Source organism: Ranitomeya imitator, chromosome 1 (assembly GCF_032444005.1).
Source record: "Ranitomeya imitator isolate aRanImi1 chromosome 1, aRanImi1.pri, whole genome shotgun sequence".
Taxonomy (NCBI): domain Eukaryota; kingdom Metazoa; phylum Chordata; class Amphibia; order Anura; family Dendrobatidae; genus Ranitomeya; species Ranitomeya imitator.
In genome coordinates, this window is record NC_091282.1 from 276,214,606 (window position 1) to 276,240,369 (window position 25,764).

Genomic DNA, 25,764 nt, shown 5'->3' on the forward strand with positions numbered 1-25,764 from the left:
ATGGCCAAAGGATCACAAGAGCGCAGACTCCTGTACAGCAACTAACAACGCTCAGGAAGCTGCGCCCATGCAAAAAGGTGTTGTTTTCGACACCTGTGCTGCTTTTCTTTAAAAAGACAAGTCACGCCTCCACTACTGATTAACAGTATAATGGGCTAAATAGTCTACGTGTTGCATTCAGCTTGTGCAAGTAGAAAAATTAATAGAGCAACCTTTTACTTGTGCAGCATTAATGCTGCAGAAGGAGTGGCTCTTGTACTTTGTAACACCTGAGGGGGGGTTAAAGGTAACCTTTGAAATTGGTTCAACTAGGCTTCGGCCTACACTCTGCTCCTCTCCTCCTCCTGCTGACCCTGGGCTCTAACAACGCTAGTTTTTGCCCGGAAATGCTAGCTGCACAGAGAAAAACACCAGCCAATGTGTTAGTGGGGTTCAGCACCGCCAGCTGTTCCCCCGCTGTGTAGCCGGCATCGTGTCCAGCACAAGCCACGCTGGCACAACCGACCAAAAGCTGCCACCAGTGCAGGCTTCGGCCTACACTTTGCTCCTCTCCTCCTCCTCCTGCTGACCTTGGGCTCAAACACCGCTAGTTTTTGCCCGGAAATGCTAGCTGCACAGAGAAAAACACCAGCCAATGTGTTAGTGGGGTTCAGCACCGCCAGCTGTTCCCCTGCTGTGCAGCTTGCAACGTGACCTGCAAACGCCACGCAGGCACATGAACTGAAATTGAAGGGAGCCTGGCCCCCACCCCCAGGTGTTTCTATGTATAACAGCCACCTTGTACAGCAGTACTGCTGCATTTGTACAAGGTGGCTGATGTTTTCTCCTTGCCCACGTGGAACTCAACACGTACAAAATGTGTCTCTTTGAGACCATTCCACTGTCCCTGAGGTGTGACTTTCCTTTCTAATGATACGCAGCACCCCCCTTGGTAGCGCTTCCCGTCTTCTGACATCATTGGTTGGCTACTTGCGCCTGTTCGTCCGCCCTGCCTGAATAAAATGCTCCTCGTTGTCTTAATTATTTTGACTGCGAGGATGTGATTGATGGGCACGAGCAGTGCATATCTTCGCCTGTCTTAACTCATCTCCTTCCGCCTTCTTCAGACTGTGCAGCCTCATGGCCGCGGCATGCGAGAAGGGATCAGCAGAGGCCGCCCAGTCTGAAGCAGGTGTAAGGACGTGTGTGAGCGGCCAAAATATTTACTGCTCAAGGCCACGAATCCCAGCACCGCAGTGTGGCTTTATGAAAAGACACTGGGGGTCTGGGATTTATGGCCATCGTTAACCGCACGGGCCAACATGAAATGATGTCATAAGATGGGCAGCGCTAACAGGGCATTGCCAAGGGATAACACAAGAGCGCAGACTCCTGTACAGCAAATAACAACGCTCAGGAAGCTGCGCCAAGCACCAAGGCGTTATTTTGGACACCTGTGCTGCGTCTCATCAAAAAACCAAGTCACGCATCCACTACAGTTTGACTGTAGAATGGGGTAAATTGTGTATGTCTTTCATTCAGCGTGTGCAAGTAGACAAATTAATAGAGCAACCTTTCACTTGTGCAGCATTAATACTGCACAAGGTGTGTCTCTTGTACTTTGTAACACCTGAGGGGGGGGTTAAAGGTTTCCTTTGAAATTGGTTCAACTAGGCTTCGGCCTACACTCTGCTCCTCTCCTCCTCCTCCTGCTTCAACACGGGCTCTAACATCGCTAGTTTTTGCCCGCAAGTGGTAGCTGCACAGAGAAAAACACACGCCATTGTGTTAGTGGGGTTCAGCAACGCCAGCTGTTCCCCCAGTGTGTAGCCGGCAAAGTGTCCTGCAAACGCAACGCAGACACAAAGCTGCCTCCAGTGCAGGCTTCGGCCTACACTCATCTCCCCCTGCTTACCCTTTGCTCCAACACCGCTAGTTGGGGCTCTAGGAAGACAATCTTTAATAGGCAAGGCAACGCATCCGGGTTCCAGCACCGCCAGCTGGTTCTCGGCAGTGTTCTTGTCACAGGTACTCCCTCGTGCCAAGCCTGGTTTCAGCACCGTCAGCTGTTTCCGGGTTGTGTCAACTTCACTGAGACGCCTATGCTTGCCCCGTCGTGGTGCGGTCGAGTTAGCCAACTCCAGGGTGCCTACAGTTTAGGAGCTTCCTATGTGGGCTGCGTGAACTGGTAGTCAAGGCTGGTTCTGTAGTGCCAGTAGGCCCAGCTCCCCCTGTAGGACTGTTGGGGTTCGGTAACTGCGGCTGCCTCGCGGCCTAGCTGTTCTCTCCTCTCCTGTGGGCCTTGGGGTCCACCACCTGGTTCCAGCACCGTCAGCTGGTTCCGGGCCGAGCCTTTGGCTTAGGTGCCTCCTCCTGGGTATCCGAGTTCCGCCAACGCCAGGCGGTCCTTGGTAGTGCTTTTAAGCGCGGGCACCTACAGCTTAGTAACCGGGTTCCAGCACCGTCAGCTAGTCCTCGGTCGTGCCATTGGCTCTTGCACACTGGGGCAACGCATCCGGGTTCCAGCACCGCCAGCTGGTTCTCGGCAGTGTTTTTGTCACAGGTACTCCCTCGTGCCAAACCTGGTTTCAGCACCGTCAGCTGTTTCCGGGTTGTGTCAAGCTCACTGAGACACCTATGCTTGCCTCGTCGTGGTGCGGTCGGGTTAGCCAACTCCAGGGTGCCTCCAGTTTAGGAGCTTCCTATGTGGGCTGCGTGAACTGGTAGTCAAGGCTGGTTCTGTAGTGCCAGTAGGCCCAGCTCCCCCTGTAGGACTGTTGGGGTTCGGTAACTGCGGCTGCCTCGCGGCCTAGCTGTTCTCTCCTCTCCTGTGGGCCTTGGGGTCCACCACCTGGTTCCAGCACCGTCAGCTGGTTCCGGGCCGAGCCTTTGGCTTAGGTGCCTCCTCCTGGGTATCCGAGTTCCGCCAACGCCAGGCGGTCCTTGGTAGTGCTTTTAAGCGCGGGCACCTACAGCTTAGTAACCGGGTTCCAGCACCGTCAGCTAGTCCTCGGTCGTGCCATTGGCTCTTGCACACTGGGGCAACGCATCCGGGTTCCAGCACCGCCAGCTGGTTCTCGGCAGTGTTTTTGTCACAGGTACTCCCTCGTGCCAAACCTGGTTTCAGCACCGTCAGCTGTTTCCGGGTTGTGTCAAGCTCACTGAGACACCTATGCTTGCCTCGTCGTGGTGCGGTCGGGTTAGCCAACTCCAGGGTGCCTCCAGTTTAGGAGCTTCCTATGTGGGCTGCGTGAACTGGTAGTCAAGGCTGGTTCTGTAGTGCCAGTAGGCCCAGCTCCCCCTGTAGGACTGTTGGGGTTCGGTAACTGCGGCTGCCTCGCGGCCTAGCTGTTCTCTCCTCTCCTGTGGGCCTTGGGGTTCACCACCTGGTTCCAGCACCGTCAGCTGGTTCCGGGCCGAGCCTTTGGCTTAGGTGCCTCCTCCTGGGTATCCGAGTTCCGCCAACGCCAGGCGGTCCTTGGTAGTGCTTTTAAGCGCGGGCACCTACAGCTTAGTAACCGGGTTCCAGCACCGTCAGCTAGTCCTCGGTCGTGCCATTGGCTCTTGCACACTGGGGCAACGCATCCGGGTTCCAGCACCGCCAGCTGGTTCTCGGCAGTGTTTTTGTCACAGGTACTCCCTCGTGCCAAACCTGGTTTCAGCACCATCAGCTGTTTCCGGGTTGTGTCAAGCTCACTGAGACACCTATGCTTGCCTCGTCGTGGTGCGGTCGGGTTAGCCAACTCCAGGGTGCCTCCAGTTTAGGAGCTTCCTATGTGGGCTGCGTGAACTGGTAGTCAAGGCTGGTTCTGTAGTGCCAGTAGGCCCAGCTCCCCCTGTAGGACTGTTGGGGTTCGGTAACTGCGGCTGCCTCGCGGCCTAGCTGTTCTCTCCTCTCCTCTGGGCCTTGGGGTCCACCACCTGGTTCCAGCACCGTCAGCTGGTTCCAGGCCGAGCCTTTGGCTTAGGTGCCTCCTCCTGGGTATCCGAGTTCCACCAACGCCAGGCGGTCCTTGGTAGTGCTTTTAAGCGCGGGCACCTACAGCTTAGTAACCGGGTTCCAGCACCGTCAGCTAGTCCTCGGTCGTGCCATTGGCTCTTGCACACTGGGGCAACGCATCCGGGTTCCAGCACCGCCAGCTGGTTCTCGGCAGTGTTTTTGTCACAGGTACTCCCTCGTGCCAAACCTGGTTTCAGCACCGTCAGCTGTTTCCGGGTTGTGTCAAGCTCACTGAGACACCTATGCTTGCCTCGTCGTGGTGCGGTCGGGTTAGCCAACTCCAGGGTGCCTCCAGTTTAGGAGCTTCCTATGTGGGCTGCGTGAACTGGTAGTCAAGGCTGGTTCTGTAGTGCCAGTAGGCCCAGCTCCCCCTGTAGGACTGTTGGGGTTCGGTAACTGCGGCTGCCTCGCGGCCTAGCTGTTCTCTCCTCTCCTGTGGGCCTTGGGGTCCACCACCTGGTTCCAGCACCGTCAGCTGGTTCCGGGCCGAGCCTTTGGCTTAGGTGCCTCCTCCTGGGTATCCGAGTTCCGCCAACGCCAGGCGGTCCTTGGTAGTGCTTTTAAGCGCGGGCACCTACAGCTTAGTAACCGGGTTCCAGCACCGTCAGCTAGTCCTCGGTCGTGCCATTGGCTCTTGCACACTGGGGCAACGCATCCGGGTTCCAGCACCGCCAGCTGGTTCTCGGCAGTGTTTTTGTCACAGGTACTCCCTCGTGCCAAACCTGGTTTCAGCACCGTCAGCTGTTTCCGGGTTGTGTCAAGCTCACTGAGACACCTATGCTTGCCTCGTCATGGTGCGGTCGGGTTAGCCAACTCCAGGGTGCCTCCAGTTTAGGAGCTTCCTATGTGGGCTGCGTGAACTGGTAGTCAAGGCTGGTTCTGTAGTGCCAGTAGGCCCAGCTCCCCCTGTAGGACTGTTGGGGTTCGGTAACTGCGGCTGCCTCGCGGCCTAGCTGTTCTCTCCTCTCCTGTGGGCCTTGGGGTTCACCACCTGGTTCCAGCACCGTCAGCTGGTTCCGGGCCGAGCCTTTGGCTTAGGTGCCTCCTCCTGGGTATCCGAGTTCCGCCAACGCCAGGCGGTCCTTGGTAGTGCTTTTAAGCGCGGGCACCTACAGCTTAGTAACCGGGTTCCAGCACCGTCAGCTAGTCCTCGGTCGTGCCATTGGCTCTTGCACACTGGGGCAACGCATCCGGGTTCCAGCACCGCCAGCTGGTTCTCGGCAGTGTTTTTGTCACAGGTACTCCCTCGTGCCAAACCTGGATTCAGCACCGTCAGCTGTTTCCGGGTTGTGTCAAGCTCACTGAGACACCTATGCTTGCCTCGTCGTGGTGCGGTCGGGTTAGCCAACTCCAGGGTGCCTCCAGTTTAGGAGCTTCCTATGTGGGCTGCGTGAACTGGTAGTCAAGGCTGGTTCTGTAGTGCCAGTAGGCCCAGCTCCCCCTGTAGGACTGTTGGGGTTCGGTAACTGCGGCTGCCTCGCGGCCTAGCTGTTCTCTCCTCTCCTGTGGGCCTTGGGGTCCACCACCTGGTTCCAGCACCGTCAGCTGGTTCCGGGCCGAGCCTTTGGCTTAGGTGCCTCCTCCTGGGTATCCGAGTTCCGCCAACGCCAGGCGGTCCTTGGTAGTGCTTTTAAGCGCGGGCACCTACAGCTTAGTAACCGGGTTCCAGCACCGTCAGCTAGTCCTCGGTCGTGCCATTGGCTCTTGCACACTGGGGCAACGCATCCGGGTTCCAGCACCGCCAGCTGGTTCTCGGCAGTGTTCTTGTCACAGGTACTCCCTCGTGCCAAGCCTGGTTTCAGCACCGTCAGCTGTTTCCGGGTTGTGTCAACTTCACTGAGACGCCTATGCTTGCCCCGTCGTGGTGCGGTCGAGTTAGCCAACTCCAGGGTGCCTCCAGTTTAGGAGCTTCCTATGTGGGCTGCGTGAACTGGTAGTCAAGGCTGGTTCTGTAGTGCCAGTAGGCCCAGCTCCCCCTGTAGGACTGTTGGGGTTCGGTAACTGCGGCTGCCTCGCGGCCTAGCTGTTCTCTCCTCTCCTGTGGGCCTTCGGGTCCACCACCTGGTTCCAGCACCGTCAGCTGGTTCTCGGCAGTGTCTTTTGCTCTTGTACCTTCTGCTCCCCATCCTGGTTCCAGTACCGTCAGCTGGTTCCGGGCAGAGCCTTTGGCTTAGGTGCCTCCTCCTGGGTATCCAAGTTCCACCAACGTCAGGTGGTCCTTGGTAGTGCTTTCAAGCACGGGTACCTCCTGCTTAGTAACCGGGTTCCAGTAACGTCAGCTGGTCCTTGGTAGTTCCATTGGCTCTTGGACCTTCGGCTACCCATCCGGGTTCCAGTACCGTCAGCTGGTTCTCGGCAGTGTCTTTTGCTCTTGTACCTTCTGCTCCCCATCCTGGTTCCAGTAACGTCAGCTGGTTCCGGGCAGAGCCTTTGGCTTAGGTGCCTCCTTCTGGGTATCCGAGTTCCGCCAACGTCAGGCGGTCCTTGGTAGTGCTTTTTAGCACGGGTACCTCCTGCTTAGTAACCGGGTTCCAGTAACGTCAGCTGGTCCTCGGTAGTTCCATAGGCTCTTGAACCTTCGGGTAGCCATCCGAGTTCCAGTTCCATCAGCTGGTTCTTGGCATTTTCTCAGCCTTCTTGTACCTTCTGCTACATTTCCAAGTTGAAGACCCTAACGTCGACGACCCGGAAGACCACCCCGATGACGACGACCCGGAAGACCACCCCGATGACGACGACGACGACGGCGGAGACGACGACGGCGGAGACGACGACGGCTGAGACGACGACGGCGGAGATGACGACACTGGAGACGACGACCCTGGAGACGACAACATGGAAGACCGAGAAGCAGAAGAACAAGAGGCTGCAGAACAAAGAGCAGAAGAACATTAAGCATAAGACTTAATATCAGAGCAAAAGATATTATCTCAATTATATGCAGAAGAAGACTAAGCAGTGTATGGGGGTGAGTCCGTTCCTCCTCGTGGTGCCCCTGGATAAAGCCTGATGCTGCAGGCCAAACTGAACGCGGACAAATGTAACTTTTGTGACTGGCAGAACGGAAGGTGTAATCTTCCAACTTTTATAGATAACAACTACGGGAATGCCTGTCACAAATGAGAATATGATGAAGAAGTAGAATAGGAAGAATAATAACAGTGGAATAAAAAGAATATGTAGAATAGGAAGAATAATAATAGTTGAAGAAAATGAATATGAAGAATGTAATAAAAAAAAAAATATAGGTAGAAGATGAAGAAGAAGATGAATAAGGTGAAGAAGTTGATGTCAAAGATGCTGATGATGATGAAGATGAAAGTGTGGGAAAAGGAAAAAAAAGAAGGGGAAGGTCGTGGAATAGTGAAACATCAATATCTGACAAAATAAAAAAAATTTACAAAGTCAATATCATTTTCAATCCGAACGTCTTTAAAAAAAAAAAAAATCATGCTATTCTATTTGATTGGACTAATCCTCATTGCCTTTAATGTCTCCGCCACCTCCCCCATACATCCTACATTATTCTTAGTTGTTTTCCTTCATGTAGAATGAACCTACAAGGAAAGAAAGGGTTTATTTTAATTCCGATATTTTGGTCCCATTGACTTGCATTGGGATCGGGTATCGGTATCGGCGATATCCGATATTTTTTGAATATCGGCCGATCCAAACCGATACTTTCCGATATCGGAAGGTATCGCTCAACACTACTGGGCATCAAAATTAGACACCTGGCCAGAATTGGCAGAATATGCATTGCAGGAGCTTGCTTGCCCGGCAGCTAGTGTCCTATCAGAAAGAGTATTCAGTGCTGCAGGTTCAATACTAACAGAAAAAAGGACTCGTCTGGCTACCCAAAATGTAGATGATCTAACCTTCATTAAAATGAACCACAACTGGATTTCGAAATATTTTGCCCCACCTTGACCGGCTGACACCTAGCTTTCCTATGTAAAGGTCTTGCCTGTGGACTATTCTGAACGACTTTTCCAATCTCGTAATTTGCAGCACCTGATTGTCCAGCATCCGACATGTTAACACCTCCCTAAATGGCCAAAGTCCCCACACGGGGCCGTGGTATCGCCACTTGGCGCCAGCACCCGTGAGAGTACTGTTTGTCTGAAGAGGTGGGTGTGCCCGCTTTTGGTCGACGGCACTGCCACTAGGTCCCTCATAGTACAATAAAGTGTCTGGCGGTGGTGGTGCGCACCCAACATCAGACACACCGTTGTAATATGAGGGGCCCTGGGCCTGTACCGCCGGCCACAAGACAGTCCCCCCCCCCAGGTCAAACAGTGCTATACCACTTGCAAAATTTTCTCTCACAGCTCCACCAATGTTTAGTCTATGCGCTGACATCCTTCAATGCCTGGCACTGTCAATACCATTGTATTGACATTTTTCTTATGTTAGGCCTTCGAAGCCTGTCTGCGGTCACTCCTTCCACTAGGCCTCCACTGACCTGTCTACTGCCGCCCGTGTTCCCCTGGAACCAATTTTAAATTGCCTACAGCCAGCCCAATTTATTATGTTAGGGCTTCGAAGCCTGTCTGCGGTCCCTCCTTCCACTAGGCCTCCACTGACCTGTCTACTGCCGCCCGTGTTCCCCTGGAACCAATTTTAAATTGCCTACAGCCAGCCCAATTTATTATGTTAGGGCTTCGAAGCCTGTCTGCGGTCCCTCCTTCCGCTAGGCCTCCACTGACCTGTCTACTGCTGCCCGGGTTCCCCTGGAACCAATTTTAAATTGCCTACAGCCAGCCCAATTTATTATGTTAGGGCTTCGAAGCCTGTCTGCGGTCCCTCCTTCCACTAGGCCTCCACTGACCTGTCTACTGCTGCCCGGGTTCCCCTGGAACCAATTTTAAATTGCCTAAAGCCAGCCCAATTTATTATGTTAGGGCTTCGAAGCCTGTCTGCGGTCCCTCCTTCCACTAGGACTCCACTGACCTGTCTACTGCCACCCGTGTTCCCCTGGAACCAATTTTAAATTGCCTACAGCCAGCCCAATTTATTATGTTAGGGCTTCGAAGCCTGTCTGCGGTCCTTCCTTCCACTAGGCCTCCACTGACCTGTCTACTGCTGCCCGGGTTCCCCTGGAACCAATTTTAAATTGCCTACAGCCAGCCCAATTTATTATGTTAGGGCTTCGAAGCCTGTCTGCGGTCCCTCCTTCCACTAGGCCTCCACTGACCTGTCTACTGCTGCCCGGGTTCCCCTGGAACCAATTTTAAATTGCCTACAGCCAGCCCAATTTATTATGTTAGGGCTTCGAAGCCTGTCTGCGGTCCCTCCTTCCACTAGGCCTCCACTGACCTGTCTACTGCTGCCCGGGTTCCCCTGGAACCAATTTTAAATTGCCTACAGCCAGCCCAATTTATTATGTTAGGGCTTCGAAGCCTGTCTGCGGTCCCTCCTTCCACTAGGCCTCCACTGACCTGTCTACTGCCGCCCGTGTTCCCCTGGAACCAATTTTAAATTGCCTACAGCCAGCCCAATTTATTATGTTAGGGCTTCGAAGCCTGTCTGCGGTCCCTCCTTCCACTAGGCCTCCACTGACCTGTCTACTGCTGCCCGGGTTCCCCTGGAACCAATTTTAAATTGCCTACAGCCAGCCCAATTTATTATGTTAGGGCTTCGAAGCCTGTCTGCGGTCCCTCCTTCCACTAGGCCTCCACTGACCTGTCTACTGCTGTCCGTGTTCCCCTGGAACCAATTGTAAATTGCCTACATCCCAATTTTTGTTATGTTAGGCCTTCGAAGCCTGTCTGCGGCCCGTTCTTTCCACTACTACTACACTGACCAGGCCACTGCTGCCCGTGTTCCCCTGGAACCAATTTTAAATTGCCTACAGCCAGCCCAATTTATTATGTTAGGCCTTCAAAGCCTGTCTGCGGTCCCTCCTTCCACTAGGCCTCCACTGACCTGTCTACTGCTGCCCGTGTACCCCTTGAACCAACATCAGAAAATATAAAAATAAGTATTTTGCTTATAAAAAAGAAAATACTGGAGAGATATCAAATGCAGACATTTTAACATTAAAAACAAACACATACAACAAAAATCTGGTACAGTACTAAAAATGGCCACCAGCTACAATAACTTTCTCCTGCAAGTAGTTAACTGAAAGTTTTTTTCAATTTAAAACACAGATATGGCATCCACCGAGTGTTGTCCTGTCGCGTCTTCTTTATATTATTGCCAAGAAGATGCAAAACAATAAAAATAATAAAATAATTATTTACCAAAAAAATAGAGTAAGTCAAAACCACATTGCAAATAAACATTCATTCGGAAAGAAGCAGGGCGCGTCCGAGGGTGAGTATATACCTAATAAGAATATAATCACCCTCGGACGCGCCCTGCTTCTTTCCAACAGCCTTCCTTCCTAAGAATCAGCCCTTCCGTGGTGTAGAGAGAGGGTGTGTTACACTACAAGGTGTTCCCCAGGTTGCCTTTCCTGAGCTTCGATCTTCATGCTCTCGTTTAGTAGTTGTCGGAAAGTAGGCTGCATTAGGCCTACAAATTGGGTATGGGGTGGAGAGAGATGGTGTGTTACACTCCAAGGTGTTCCCCAGGTTTCCTTGCCATTGCTTCGGTCTTCCGACTCTCGTTTAGTAGTTGTAGAAAACTACACTGCATTAGGCCTACAAAATGGGTATCGGGTGGAGAGAGATGGTGTGTTACACTCCAAGGTGTTCCCCAGGTTTCCTTGCCATTGCTTCGGTCTTCCGACTCTCGTTTAGTAGTTGTAGAAAACTACACTGCATTAGGCCTACAAATTGGGTATCGGGTGGAGAGAGATGGTGTGTTACACTCCAAGGTGTTCCCCAGGTTTCCTTGCCATTGCTTCGGTCTTCCGACTCTCGTTTAGTAGTTGTAGAAAACTACACTGCATTAGGCCTACAAATTGGGTATCGGGTGGAGAGAGATGGTGTGTTACACTCCAAGGTGTTCCCCAGGTTTCCTTGCCATTGCTTCGGTCTTCCGACTCTCGTTTAGTAGTTGTAGAAAACTACACTGCAATAGGCCTACAAAATGGGTATGGGGTGGAGAGAGATGGTGTGTTCCACTCCAAGGTGTTCTCCAGGTTGCCTTTCCTGAGCTTCTATCTTCAGGCTCTCGTTAAATTGTGGTTAAATGGAACAACTGCATTTGGCGTACTAGTTGGTTTGGGGCCTACTAACAGTGTCTGCCGCTCCTTGCTGTTCTCCTGGTTTCCTGTCCTGAAATTCCGTTTTCAGGCGCTCGTTAAGTAGTTGTTAATGTTAGACTGCATTTGGCCTACTAGTTGGGTTGGGGCCTACTATCGATGTCTGCCACTCCTTGCTGTTCTCCTCCACTGAACAAAGCTGTGCCGCCTGTTTACTACGGTTGCCAATTTTGAACTGCATTTCGACTACTTACTGATTTGGGCCTACTCTCTGTGTCAGCCTCTCATTCCAGTTGTCCTCCACTGCAATGCCCCCTGGTTATTCCTGTGTTACCAATTTTGAACTGCATTTAGCCAACTTTATTCTTTGGGCCTATATCTGTGTTTCCTCCTCATCCTACCCATTGCCCAGCCAGTGATAGATGAGTCTGCTGGTACATTGACCCATAACGCAACATTCCCCGTGCACGCTACACAACAACATTGTGACCCTGCTGAAAGTCAGGTTGCTTTTCCCGCATACCATACCACCTTACACGGGGACAAAGAGGAAGGTGCAGATGAAAGTGCAGGTTCCTTCATCAGGTGGGGGGAGGAATACTAGTTGGCGACGTCACTGGGACAGGGCCTCTCATAGTACGCAAAAGTGTTGCTGCCGGTGGGAGGCGCCCCCGCCGTGCAAACACACCGCTGTACTTTGAGGGGCCCTGTGCCAGTGCCAATGCCAACGAGTGGGCCCCCCCTGCTTGCTCAGGTTCACAGCACTTGCAAAGTTGAAATACTTACCTCTCCCTGCTCCACTGCCGTGACGTGGTCCAGATTTCCTGGGCCCACTAATTACTTGAACCAGCCCTACCCACCACAACTTTAGCCAAATGACCCCCAATTTCAAATGCCTTCCAATTATTATAAGGTAAATTACGCTTGACAAGCTTCATTAAGAAGAATGGATGGTTTTGACATTAAAATGGGCACTCTAGGTATTTTCCTGGCCCCCACTCACTGCCGACTATGCTGCCCCATTGACTTGCATTGGGTTTCGTGTTTCGGTCGATCCCGACTTTACGTCATAATCGCCGATTTCACTCGACCCGACTTTTGAGATAGTCGGGTTTCGCGAAACCCGGCTCGACTCTAAAAAGGTCAAGGTCGCTCAACTCTAGTGCAGAGCATTATATGTGGCACAGCTTTATATGGACCATCTATGGGGCCATAATGAACGGTGCAGAGCATTATATATGGCACAGATTTCTATGGAGCATCTATGGGGCCATAATGAAAGGTGCAGAGCATTCTATATGGCACAGCTTTATATGGAGCATCTATGGGGCCATAATAAATGGTGCAGAGCATTCTATATGTCACAGATTTCTATGGAGCATCTATGGGGCCATAATAAATGGTGCAGAGCATCTATAATATAACGCTGGGAGCGTCACTCTGTCCGAAGCCTTAATAGACTGCGCAGGCGCGACGCTCCCAGCGTTACATTATAGATGCCGCCGAGAGCAGGGGGTCGAGAGCACGGGGAGATGCCGCCGAGAGCAGGGGGTCGGGAGTACGGGGAGATGCCGCCGAGAGCAGGGGGTCGGGAGCACGGGGGCGCCGTATGTGCGCCCGGCACAGAAAGTTTTTACTTACGCCAGTTCCGGCGCCATTGTCTTTCTCCTCCTGGTGCCGGAATCGGCGCCTGCGCAGTACGCGCTTTCCGGCGCCATTTTATTGAAGACACACTGCAGTGTCTTCAGTAAAATGGCGCCGGAAAGCGCGTACTGCGCAGGCGCCGATTCCGGCACCAGGAGAAGCAAGACAATGGCGCCGGAACTGGCGTAAGTAACAAATTGCTGTGCCATGAGGCTGTGGCACTTCATGCCACAGCCATTTGTTACTTATGGCATTTCCGCCGCCATTCTCTTTCTCCTCCTGGTGCCGGAATCGGCGCCTGCGCAGTACGCGCTTTCCGGCAGTGTCTTCAATAAAATGGCGCCGGAAAGCGCGTACTGCGCAGGTGCCGATTCCTGCTGCCGGAATCGGCGCCTGCGCAGTCCGCGCTTTCCGGCGCCATTTTCTTGAAGACACACCTGCAGTGGAGCCGGACGATAGGTGAGTATGGTATTTTTTTTTTTTTTATATGGCAGCAGCATACGGGGGCATATAATACAATAGTGGCGCAGGATGGGAGCAGCACATGACAGAACGGGCGCAGGATGGCAGCAGCACATGACAGAACGGGCGCAGGATGGCAGCAGCACATGACAGAACGGGCGCAGGATGGCAGCAGCACATGACAGAACGGGCGCAGGATGGCAGCAGCACATGACATTACGGGCGCAGGATGGCAGCAGCACATGACAGAACGGGCGCAGGATGGCAGCAGCGCATGACATAACGGGCGCAGGATGGCAGCAGGATGGGAGCAGCACATGACAGAACGGGCGCAGGATGGCAGCTGCGCATGACAGAACGGGGGCGCAGGATGGGAGCAGCACATGACAGAATGGGCGCAGGATGGCAGCAGCACATGACAAAACGGGCGCAGGATGGCAGCAGCGCATGACAGAACGGGCGCAGGATGGCAGCAGCACATGACAGAACGGGCGCAGGATGGCAGCAGCACATGACAGAACGGGCGCAGGATGGCAGCAGCACATGACAGAACGGGCGCAGGATGGCAGCAGCGCATGACATAACGGGCGCAGGATGGCAGCAGGATGGGAGCAGCACATGACAGAACGGGCGCAGGACCTCAGCAGCACATGACAGAACGGGCGCAGGATGGCAGCAGCACATGACAGAACGGGCGCAGGATGGCAGCAGCACATGACAGAACGGGCGCAGGATGGCAGCAGCGCATGACATAACGGGCGCAGGATGGCAGCAGGATGGGAGCAGCACATGACAGAACGGGCGCAGGATGGCAGCAGCACATGACAGAACGGGCGCAGGATGGCAGCAGCACATGACAGAACGGGCGCAGGATGGCAGCAGCACATGACAGAACGGGCGCAGGATGGCAGCAGCACATGACATTACGGGCGCAGGATGGCAGCAGCACATGACAGAACGGGCGCAGGATGGCAGCAGCGCATGACATAACGGGCGCAGGATGGCAGCAGGATGGGAGCAGCACATGACAGAACGGGCGCAGGATGGCAGCTGCGCATGACAGAACGGGGGCGCAGGATGGGAGCAGCACATGACAGAATGGGCGCAGGATGGCAGCAGCACATGACAAAACGGGCGCAGGATGGCAGCAGCGCATGACAGAACGGGCGCAGGATGGCAGCAGCACATGACAGAACGGGCGCAGGATGGCAGCAGCACATGACAGAACGGGCGCAGGATGGCAGCAGCACATGACAGAACGGGCGCAGGATGGCAGCAGCGCATGACATAACGGGCGCAGGATGGCAGCAGGATGGGAGCAGCACATGACAGAACGGGCGCAGGACCTCAGCAGCACATGACAGAACGGGCGCAGGATGGCAGCAGCACATGACAGAACGGGCGCAGGATGGCAGCAGCACATGACAGAACGGGCGCAGGATGGCAGCAGCGCATGACATAACGGGCGCAGGATGGCAGCAGGATGGGAGCAGCACATGACAGAACGGGTGCAGGATGGCAGCAGCGCATGACAACGGGGGCGCAGGATGGGAGCAGCACATGACAGAACGGGCGCAGGATGGCAGCAGCGCATGACAGAACGGGCGCAGGATGGCAGCAGCACATGACAGAACGGGCGCAGGATGGCAGCAGCACATGACAGAACGGGCGCAGGATGGCAGCAGCACATGATGGAGACCATATACCAATATAAATGCTCGCCACCCGGGCGTAGAACGGGTTCAATAGCTAGTTATATATAGCACAGCTTTCTATGGAGCATCTATGGGGCCATAATGAACCGTGCAGAGCATTATATATGGCACAGCTTTATATGGAGCATCTATGGGGCCATAATGAACGGTGCAGAACATTATATATGAGTTAGAGGGAAAAGGCGTGCACTCTGTAGAATGGAGCTGGTGCTGGCTGAACCTGGACTGGATCCAGTTCAATCATAAATTCGGGCAAACAACCGTACTCAGACAATTTTTTGCATCAGAGATGTGAAGTATTTATTGAGTAACACCACAGTGGTCAATAGAGTTCTGAGGTAACGTTTCGACCCGAAAGGTCTTTCTCAAACCTCACTTAGTGAATAGTGATGGAGGAAAGAGGAGGAGGACGATACTTGTCCAAAAGATGGCGACAGAGGCTCCACAAATGGTCCAGAGAACAGGAGTACGAAGGTCCGCTACGGCACGGACAGGGCGCAGTGTCCCTAAAAGCACTGTGGGTCCAGCAGGGAGGAAGGAGGTGGTAGAACATTATATATGGCACAGCTTTATATGGAGCATCTATGGGGCCATAATGAACGATGCAGAGCATTATATATGGCACAGCTTTCTATGGAGCATCTATGGGGCCATAATGAACCGTGCAGAGCATTATATATGGCACAGCTTTATATGGAGCATCTATGGGGCCATAATGAACGGTGCAGAGCATTATATGTGGCACAGCTTTATATGGAGCATCTATGGGGCCATAATGAACGGTGCAGAGCATTCTATATGGCACAGCTTTATATGGAGCATCTATGGGGCAATAATGAACGGTGCAGAGCATTATATGTGGCACAGCTTTATATGGAGCATCTATGGGGCATTAATGAACGATATGGAGCATTATATGTGGCACAGCTTTATATGGAGCATCTTATGGGGCAAATATGAACAGTATGCAGCATTATATGTGGCACAGCTTTATATGGAGCATCTTATGGGGCAATAATGAACGGTATGGAGCATCTATTTTTATTTTTGAAATTCACCGATAGCTGCTGCATTTCCTACCCTAGGCTTATACTCAAGTCAATAAGTTTTCCCAGTATTTTGTGGCAAAACTAGGGGGGTCAGCTTATACTCGGATCGGCTTATACTCGAGTATATGTGGTATGTTTTCTGCACTGAATTACTGTGCTGGTGGATTATTACGTATATTTAATGGAATTTCAAATTATCTTTTTTCATTTTCCAACTCTTTTTCTTCAGGTGTCTTACTCTTTGCATAAAGAATTGAAATGAATCTTCATTTCAAACTATTCAGATTCAAATACCTAGTAATTTCCCAACATCAATACATCTTTTTTTATCTTTCAGATTTAGTTAATGTCATATCTATTCCCCTGAACATACAGTTAATCTTGAAAATGGAACAATATGTAGTCTAAATGCATCTATTTTCCAGGGAGGTAATGGATGTTTTTGTTAAAAATTAAAAGCTGGATTTTGGTTAATCCAGATTGTTAGATAAATGGCAATTGTAACAATGTTAAATAGATCCATTAGAGCAGAAACATGTCTGTTCAATACTAAGTAATATGTGAATTTACAATGCTTTTTAGAAAAAGAAATCTCTCACTCTTTACAAAGTATTTTTTTAAGTTTCAACATTTTTTTGTACAGTGCATTGCTGTTTACAGAGATGGAAAATAGTCAAACATTAATCATTTCAGTTATGAGATTCATGCATTCTGTATCTCTTTTGTAAATATTTTTTTTTACAAATTTCAAAAGTTTTGCTATTGTTTTAGAGGTTTTGGAGGGATTTTACATAACTTGTTTAACCCTGCTGTACTGTTCCGGTCAATATGACCCGAAATGATTTTTGAGACCCTGTAGATTTTTTTATATGAAGATTGGAAACTAGTGGTATCTTGACTTCTCCTCATTTGTGGAGCTCTATATATATATTTTTTTTTTGTTTACTTTTTGCTACACGCTGATTGTTACACTTGTACTGTTTGGGTTAATATGACCCAATAGCATTTTATACTGTTCTACAGGTCTCTGATTATTTCTGACTGCAAAAGTTATGTTTTTTTATGTGTACTTCATCTCAAAATGCTGGTGGTTTCACTGTTCTTATCAGTAAACAAGTAATTATCTAGTATTATCCATTTGCTGTTTCTGAGAGAGGAGACTGGTTGTCTATCATTCAAAGGCTGGGGGACAGAAGATGATGTACAACAGGAAATAATGTCCGAAGATGAGGACCACATAAGCGAGATGGAAAGCAATGTTGAAAATTCGGATTCTGAAGTAGAGTAGGAAGAGGAACATGATACCCAGACAACTAGCCGGATGCAAGAAATCCCTTCTAAAACAAGTGTGTAATTTGGAACTTGCAGCCTAGTCAGGCTGGTAGATTGTCCTCTGAAAATATCATAAAAGCTACTCCTGGTCCTACAAGGTACGCTACATCAAGAATATCTGATATAGGATCAACATTCACATTGTTCCTAAATATGACTATCCTAAATTTTATAATACAAATGACAAACATTGAGGGACAAGTAGTTTATGGTGATAAATGGAAAAATTAGATGTGACAGCTAAATGCTTATATTGGTTTACTTCTTTTAGCGGGAGTATACAAATCTTATGGTGGATCAGCTAAAAGTTTGTGGAATTGCGAAACCAGTCGCCACATATTTAGAGCTACAATGTGTCTTGAAAGGTTTCATGAAATTTCTAGAGTACTGCGGTTTGATTCTAAAACAGATAGAATGGAAAGAAGAGCTACAGATAAACTAGCACCTATTAGTAATGTTTGGAAACAATGGGTAGAGATTCTACCAAAATTGTATAATAGTGGTGAAAATGTAACTGTTGATGAGCAACTGGTGGCATTCCGAGGTAGGTGCCCATTCAGACAATATATACCAAGTAAGCCAGCAAAATACGGCATCAAGATCTGGACACTTTGCGACAGCAAAAGTTCATATGCTCTAAATGTTCAAGTGTTTACAGGAAAAACCCCTGGTGAAAGACCTGAAAGGGTATGCGTGTTGTTCTCGATTTGACTCATGGACTAAAAGGACAAAATGTCACATGTGACAACTTTTTCACATCCTATCAACTAGGCCAGATGTTGAAGAAAAAACAACTTACCATGCTGGGTACTATAAGAAAAAACAAACCTGAACTACTGCAAGGTACCCTTAGCAAGAGAGTGGTTCTGGAAATACAACTGTTGTTTCTTATGTTCCAAAAAAAACCAAACGGGTAGTTCTAATGAGCACAATGCACCATGACAATGCCGTAAGTGATAGAGAAGACAGAAAACCTGACATTATTTTGGATTATAATGCCACAAAGGGAGCAGTTGATACTTTAGACCAAGCAATATCAACATATACATGCAAACGCAAAAAAAATCGGTGGCCAATGATTTTATTTTATAACATACTGGACGTTTCTGCATACAATGCATTTGTCTTATGGAGAGAAATCGACCCCGATTGGAACCGGAATAAGCTGCATAAAAGAAGATTATTTCTTGAGGAATTGGGCAAATCCCTGGTTAGGCCATATATTGAGAGCAGAAAAGTGACCCCCAGAAGTGAAGGAGCAACAGCCATTGTAAAAAGTGTCCAGCATGCTCAAGAAAGAGACTCCACATCCACGGCCTCCACCAGCACAGCTACCAGCAGCACAGCTAACAGCAAAAAAAAGGAAGAGATGTAGCTTCTGTCCATCTTCCTGTGACAATAAGACTAATCTGACATGTGCTGGATGTTCAAAATATCTGGGTGAAGGACATGTGTCTTATTATTGTGTTCGGTGTAAAAACACATGAACATGTTCAGTTTTTCTTTTTTCTTTCTCAAAAGGTTGAAGTTTTTATGATTTTTCATTTGTTGATTTTTAAATATTGTTTTCAAAAAGTTAAATTTCATGTTTTAGTAATAGCAATGTAAAGCTTCTTTATTACTTGTGTGCAGAATGCCAACAATCAAAGATGATTGTAAAAAGCCTGTGTAACCTTTTTATGAAAAAAAAATAAATTATTAGGTTTAAATTTAAATTTTTCATTTGTTTATGATCAACCATGTTCATATACAGCATAATAATGAAGAAAGTATTCAAATAAAACACTTAGAGTAGCTAAAAATCAAGAATTATTAGGTCGGGTCATATTGACCTGGGAACAGTACAAGTGTATAGCAAATGCGAACAGAACAGCAGGGTTAAGGCTAGGTTCACATTGCGTTAATGGGACCGTGCTAACAAACAGCATTGCACGGCGAAATTAACGCAGTGCAACGCGTCCATTAGCGCACCCATTGGCAGCAATGGGAACGCGCATCGCTAGCGCGTGCCATTTTCGGCACACGCTAGCGATGTGCCGGTGTTTTGTGACGCGCCTCGGACGCTGCTTGCAGCGTCCGCGGCGCGCCCGAGGTCCGTTCCCCGCTCTCGCAGATCGGGGATCTGCGAGAGCGGGGACGTTAAATGCGACCCCAAAAAAGACATTGCGTTAGCGCAATCTGCTAGCGCTTAGCGCTAAATGGATTGCCCTAACACAATCTGAACCTAGCCTAAGAGTAGTGGATGTTATCAAATTATCCGGAACAATTAGTTAGTTGATGAACTCCCACATTTATTTAATCAATTTCTTCAATGGTGTTCATTAGTCCTGCAGTAATAAAGTCCCCACTGTAACCAATTATTGATATTGACCTCAGTGGTAAAGTTTACAAATGCAGAACATAACTGCTGCTAGAGTATAGAAGAGGTGAATGTCTTCAAATCTCATAGGGTGAGGTAATTCTCATGAGAATACACTCAATTAAAGACTTTTTAAGGGAGTGTGGTGACACTTGATGGGTACAAGGAGTGTCTTTATTACTTATTGTACAGCTACTGTATTTATTCTGCTACTTAGAAATGCCTACATTTAGACATGGAGATCCTATATTCATGAAGGCAATACATAAACAAGCACTTGAAATTTCTTTGGAGAAGTTTGGAAATTTCAAGCCTGTGTAATTCTTTGTTGTCACTATTTCCAACTAAGTTACAAAAACTTTTTCTATCACTAATGAGATGCTCGGAGCTCGCCAAGTATTTCAGGGGTTGCTCGGCGGGAGCTAGGGTCCCCACCCTGCATTCATGGCACTGTTTAGAGAGCAAATGAACATGCAGGTATTGTCTGCCACACACTGGCACTGGAATCAGGCAGTGAAAGGAGAGCTGATGCTGAGATAGGGAGAGATTTGCTTGGTTCTTACATAGTTTGTGTATACCATATAATATACACATATCAGTCTCAACAGTCCTTCTGAGGACTAATAAAGCTGCATAGATATCAGTGCTAGGCAGGCAGGCAGTGTATGTTGCAGACAGCAGTGCATATAGCAAGAGATTCCATTCCAGTTCTGTCTGCTGCTGCTACTACAGAAATTTGTAAACATAGCCCCAGGTATCAGGGTCTAGGAATAATTGTTTATAGGCTAGCTATTGAAAACTGTGGTTTGTCCATCACACACTGTTAGGGTTGGCGGAACGCACCGAATATATATTTATTTATAAGAAGTTGGTGCGTTCGCAACCCGGGTTCCACCGTGCAGGAAAGCATCTGCTGCTAGATATGGCGGTGCGAAAAGCAGTATAAACAGACTCTGTTACTTCACAGAGTCTGTTAGCATAGATAACGCTGTGCCCTGTTTGGCTCACAGAGGAACACAGCTACTTAGTAGAGCAGATGGTGGTCATGCAGTCAAATGCAAACATGAAACTCCTCGCCGGAGGTGCCAGCATTCTAGGGGCTTATTTCAGCCGGGTCCCTGACTGCATACAAACATGACCACACTGGCGCTGAGCTCATACATAAATTGATGCTAGCGCATGGCCGTGTGGCCATGCGAACCTTATATAACTGCAGCACGTACAGGACCTTCCTAGAAGGACCAATGAGAGGCTGCCACAGAGCCTGAGGAACTTCAGGACCTTCCTGGAGAACCAATGGATCTTGCTGCAGTATCTGAGCATGTGACCCTCGATCTCCAATGAGAGATCTTACCCTGGGCATGCTCAGAAGGGGAAAAGCAGGACTTAGTCCCAAAAGCGTCTGCTCACCGCTGCCCAATACTGGCTTCAATGGCAGAAGCTGGAAAAGCAGCCGTAACAATTTGCATAGAGTCAGACTGAGCGAGACGCTGGGACCGACGTCTCCGCTGAGCAGGCTCCACTGTGGCAGGAGAAGAATGGGAGACCGCAGCAGAGATGGCCGGAGATTCCCCCTGTGCAGAGGCGGGAACTCGACCCCTAACACACGGATAAGAGATAAAAAGTGCGCTCAAAATTCTGCCATTTCTGGCCTCCTTTTAAATTTTGTTGCAGTGTGTTAGCAAAGTTATTGACACCAGTTTGCTGGTAAAAATAGTTACCTACAGGCCAGATACTGAACACTGCGGCTTGTCCGTCACACGGATCATGTATAACTGAGCTCAAAATTTTGCCATTTCTGCCCTCCATTTAATTTTTGTTGCAGTGTTAGCAAGTTTTTTACACTAGTTTGCTGTTAAAAATAGTTACCTATAGGTCAGTTATTGAAAAATGTGGTTTGTCCATCACATGGATCATATATAAGTTCACTCCAAATTCAGCCATTTGTATTGAAAGTGGAAAACATTGTCCTCCATTTAAAATGGGCAAGGCGTGTGGCAAGGGACTGGGAACTGAACGTGGTGGCGATAGTGATGGTGCATTAAGAGGTCGTGGCCATGGGCAAGCTGAAATTATGCCACAACAAACACACATCTTCTCACTCGACCTTCCTGTCCCAATTACTATGGAACTGCAGTGGATGGCGGCTAATGCTTCATGTCAATTTGCAACCACCACCACCACACTGTCTTCCACATGATCAAGTCTCAGTAGCCATGAGTCTGAACCACATATTCCTCACCCTGATCCTTTTTCCTCCCACCATACCAAGTGCCCGGAGTCAACTGATCCCACACTTGGACACTCCTAAGAGCTGAACACTTTTCCATTTACAGATTCGGACTTCTCGCCTGGTCCACTTGAAGTGGGGCAAGAGGAGATCGCATGTAGCGATGTCAAAATATTTGAGGAGCCTCGGTCACACGAAGGTGAAGGTGGGAAAGTGTCACAAGTGGTTGATTTTGATGAGACACAAATGCCAGAAAGTCAGGAGAAGGACAATGGTGCAGAAGTGGAAGACAAGGTGGTGGATGATATAGTAACTGACCCAAGCTGGTAGGAGGACAACAGCACACAAAGGGAGGGAGGCGTAGCACGCCAACAGGCAGGAAGAAGCAGTGTGGTGGCCGCAGGCACAAGGCGGGCAACCATTCCCCGTAACACAAACATGACGGAAGTTGCCAGTCTGTTATATCTTTTCAAATCTGGTTATTTTTTAAAGAATCTGCCAATAACCACAAACAGGCCATTTGCATCATCTGCCAGGCCAGCATCAGCAGGGGTAACAAAACTACCAGCCTGACCACCACCAACATGGTCAGGCACTTCGCAGAAAAGCACCCAACTTTGTGGGTCGAACTAGAGCGTGCAGGAACTGTGTCTGCGGGTGACACCACTGCTTCTTCTGCTGTTGTGCATGCAAGCCAATCCCCTGTCCATAGTGCATGCGAAGATGCCTACTGCCTAGCACCTCTTGTTCACACACTCAACTAGCACCATCAGTAAGCTTTCCACATCCTTGTCCCAGCACAGCATTCAGTTGTCCATACCTCAGTCCTTGAAACGAAAGCACAAATACACAGCCAATGCCCCACAAGCCAAACTACTAAATTCACACATTTTGAGACTGATTGCGCTTGAAATATTGCCTTTTAGACTCATGGAGATGGAAGCTATCCACAATCTGATGGCGGCAGCCGTCCCTCGGTACTTGGTCCCCAGCCGCCACTATTTCTCCTGCTGTGCCATCCCAGCACTACACAAGCACGTGTCCCACAACATTACCCGTGCCCTCAACAATGCAGTTACTGGAAAAGTCCACCTAACTACAGACATGTGGACAAGTACTTGTGGGCAGGAATGGTACATCTCACTGACGGCACAATGGGTTAACATAGTGGAATCAAAGACCCAGTCAGATGTTGGGATGGAACACGTCCTCCCGACGCCGAGGATTGCAGGCACTAGGTCAATCAGGATTGCCCCCACAGCCTACAGCCCCTGCACCTCCTCATCCTCCTCCTCCTCCTACTCTTCAGCTTCCATCTCTGAAATGACTACATCCATCATAAGCTAGTAGCACTGCAGCACTGCCTCAGCCTAGCAGCAACAGGCTGTGCTGAAGCTAATATGCTAATAAGTGACAAACCGCACAATGCTGAAGAGTTATGGACAGCTCTGAAGGAGAAGGCAGATCTGTGACAGACACCGCTGAACCTACAGCTAGGCATGTTCATGTGTGACATTGGCCGGAACCTGGTGGTGTGTTATGAACATGTAATTCAGAACCACAATGGACATTGAAGTTCAGAGCACACAAAGTGACCTGACAAATACCAAAAACAAAGGACGAGCTCTGAGACGTGGAAACTCTGCTGACCGCGAACCCTAATCCTAACACACCATACTAGAGGTAGCCGTGGATTGCGCCTAACGCTCCCTATGCAACTCAGCACAGCCTGAGAAACTAACTAGCCCTGAAGATAGAAAAATAAGCCTACCTTGCCTCAGAGAAATTCCCCAAAGGAAAAGGCAGCCCCCCACATATAATGACTGTGAGTAAGATGAAAATACAAACACAGAGATGAAATAGATTTAGCAAAGTGAGGCCCGACTTACTGAATAGACCGAAGATAGGAAAGATAGCTTTGCGGTCAACACAAAAACCTACAAACAACCACGCAGAGGGGCAAAAAGACCCTCCGCACCGACTAACGGTACGGAGGTGCTCCCTCTGCGTCTCAGAGCTTCCAGCAAGCAAGAAAAACCAATAAAGCAAGCTGGACAGAAAAAATAGCAAGCAAAAAATAACACAAGCAAAACTTAGCTTATGCAGGATAGACAGGCCACAGGAACGATCCAGGAGGAAGCAAGACCAATACTAGAACATTGACTGGAGGCCAGGATCAAAGCACCAGGTGGAGTTAAATAGAGCAGCACCTAACGACTTAACCTCATCACCTGAGGAAGGAAACTCAGAAGCCACAGTACCACTCTCATCCACCAGAGGAAGCCCACAGACAGAACCAGCCGAAGTACCACTCTCGACCACAGGAGGGAGCTTGGCCATGGAATTCACAACAGTACCCCCCCTTGAGGAGGGGTCACCGAACCCTCACCAGAGCCCCCAGGCCGACCAGGATGAGCCACATGAAAGGCACGAACCAGATCGGCAGCATGGACATCAGAGGCAAAGACCCAGGAATTATCTTCCTGACCATAACCTTTCCACTTAACCAGATACTGGAGTTTCCGTCTCGAAACACGAGAATCCAAAATCTTCTCCACTATATACTCCAATTCCCCTTCAACCAAAACCGGAGCAGGAGGATCAATAGATGGAACCACAGGTGCCACGTATCTCCGCAACAATGACCTATGGAACACGTTATGGATGGAAAAAGAAGCTGGAAGAGTCAAATGAAAAGACACAGGGTTATGGACCTCAGAAATCCTATATGGACCAATGAAACGAGGCTTAAATTTAGGAGAGGAAACCTTCATAGGAATATAACGAGATGACAACCAAACCAAATCCCCAACACGAAGTCGGGGACCCACACAGCGCCTGCGGTTAGCGAAACGTTGAGCCTTCTCCTGGGACAAAGTCAGATTGTCCACTACATGAGTCCAAATCCGCTGCAACCTATCCACCACAGTATCCACACCAGGACAGTCCAAAGACTCAACCTGCCCTGAAGAGAAACGAGGGTGGAACCCAGAATTGCAGAAAAACGGCAAAACCAAAGTAGCCGAGCTGGCCCGATTATTAAGGGCGAACTCAGCCAAAGGCAAAAAGGACACCCAATCATCCTGATCAGCAGAAACAAAACATCTCAGATATGTTTCCAAGGTCTGATTGGTTCGTTCAGTCTGGCCATTTGTCTGAGGATGGAAAGCCGAGGAAAAAGACAAATCAATGCCCATCCTAGCACAAAAGGCTCGCCAAAACCTCAAAACAAACTGGGAACCTCTGTCAGAAACGATGTTCTCTGGAATGCCATGTAAACGAACCACATGCTGGAAAAACAACGGCACCAAATCAGAGGAGGAAGGCAATTTAGACAAGGGCACCAAATGGACCATCTTAGAGAAGCGATCACAAACCACCCAAATGACCGACATTCTTTGAGAGACGGGGAGATCCGAAATAAAATCCATAGAGATATGTGTCCAAGGCCTCTTCGGGACCGGCAAGGGCAAAAGCAACCCACTGGCACGAGAACAGCAGGGCTTAGCCCGAGCACAAATCCCACAGGACTGCACAAAAGAACGCACATCCCGCGACAGAGACGGCCACCAAAAGGATCTAGCCACCAAATCTCTAGTACCAAAGATTCCAGGATGACCAGCCAACACCGAACAATGAACCTCAGAGATAACTTTATTCGTCCACCTATCAGGGACAAACAGTTTCTCCGCTGGGCAACGGTCAGGTCTATTAGCCTGAAATTTTTGCAGCACCCGCCGCAAATCAGGGGAGATGGCAGACAAAATTACCCCCTCTTTGAGAATACCCGCCGGCTCAGACAAACCCGGAGAATCGGGCACAAAACTCCTAGACAGGG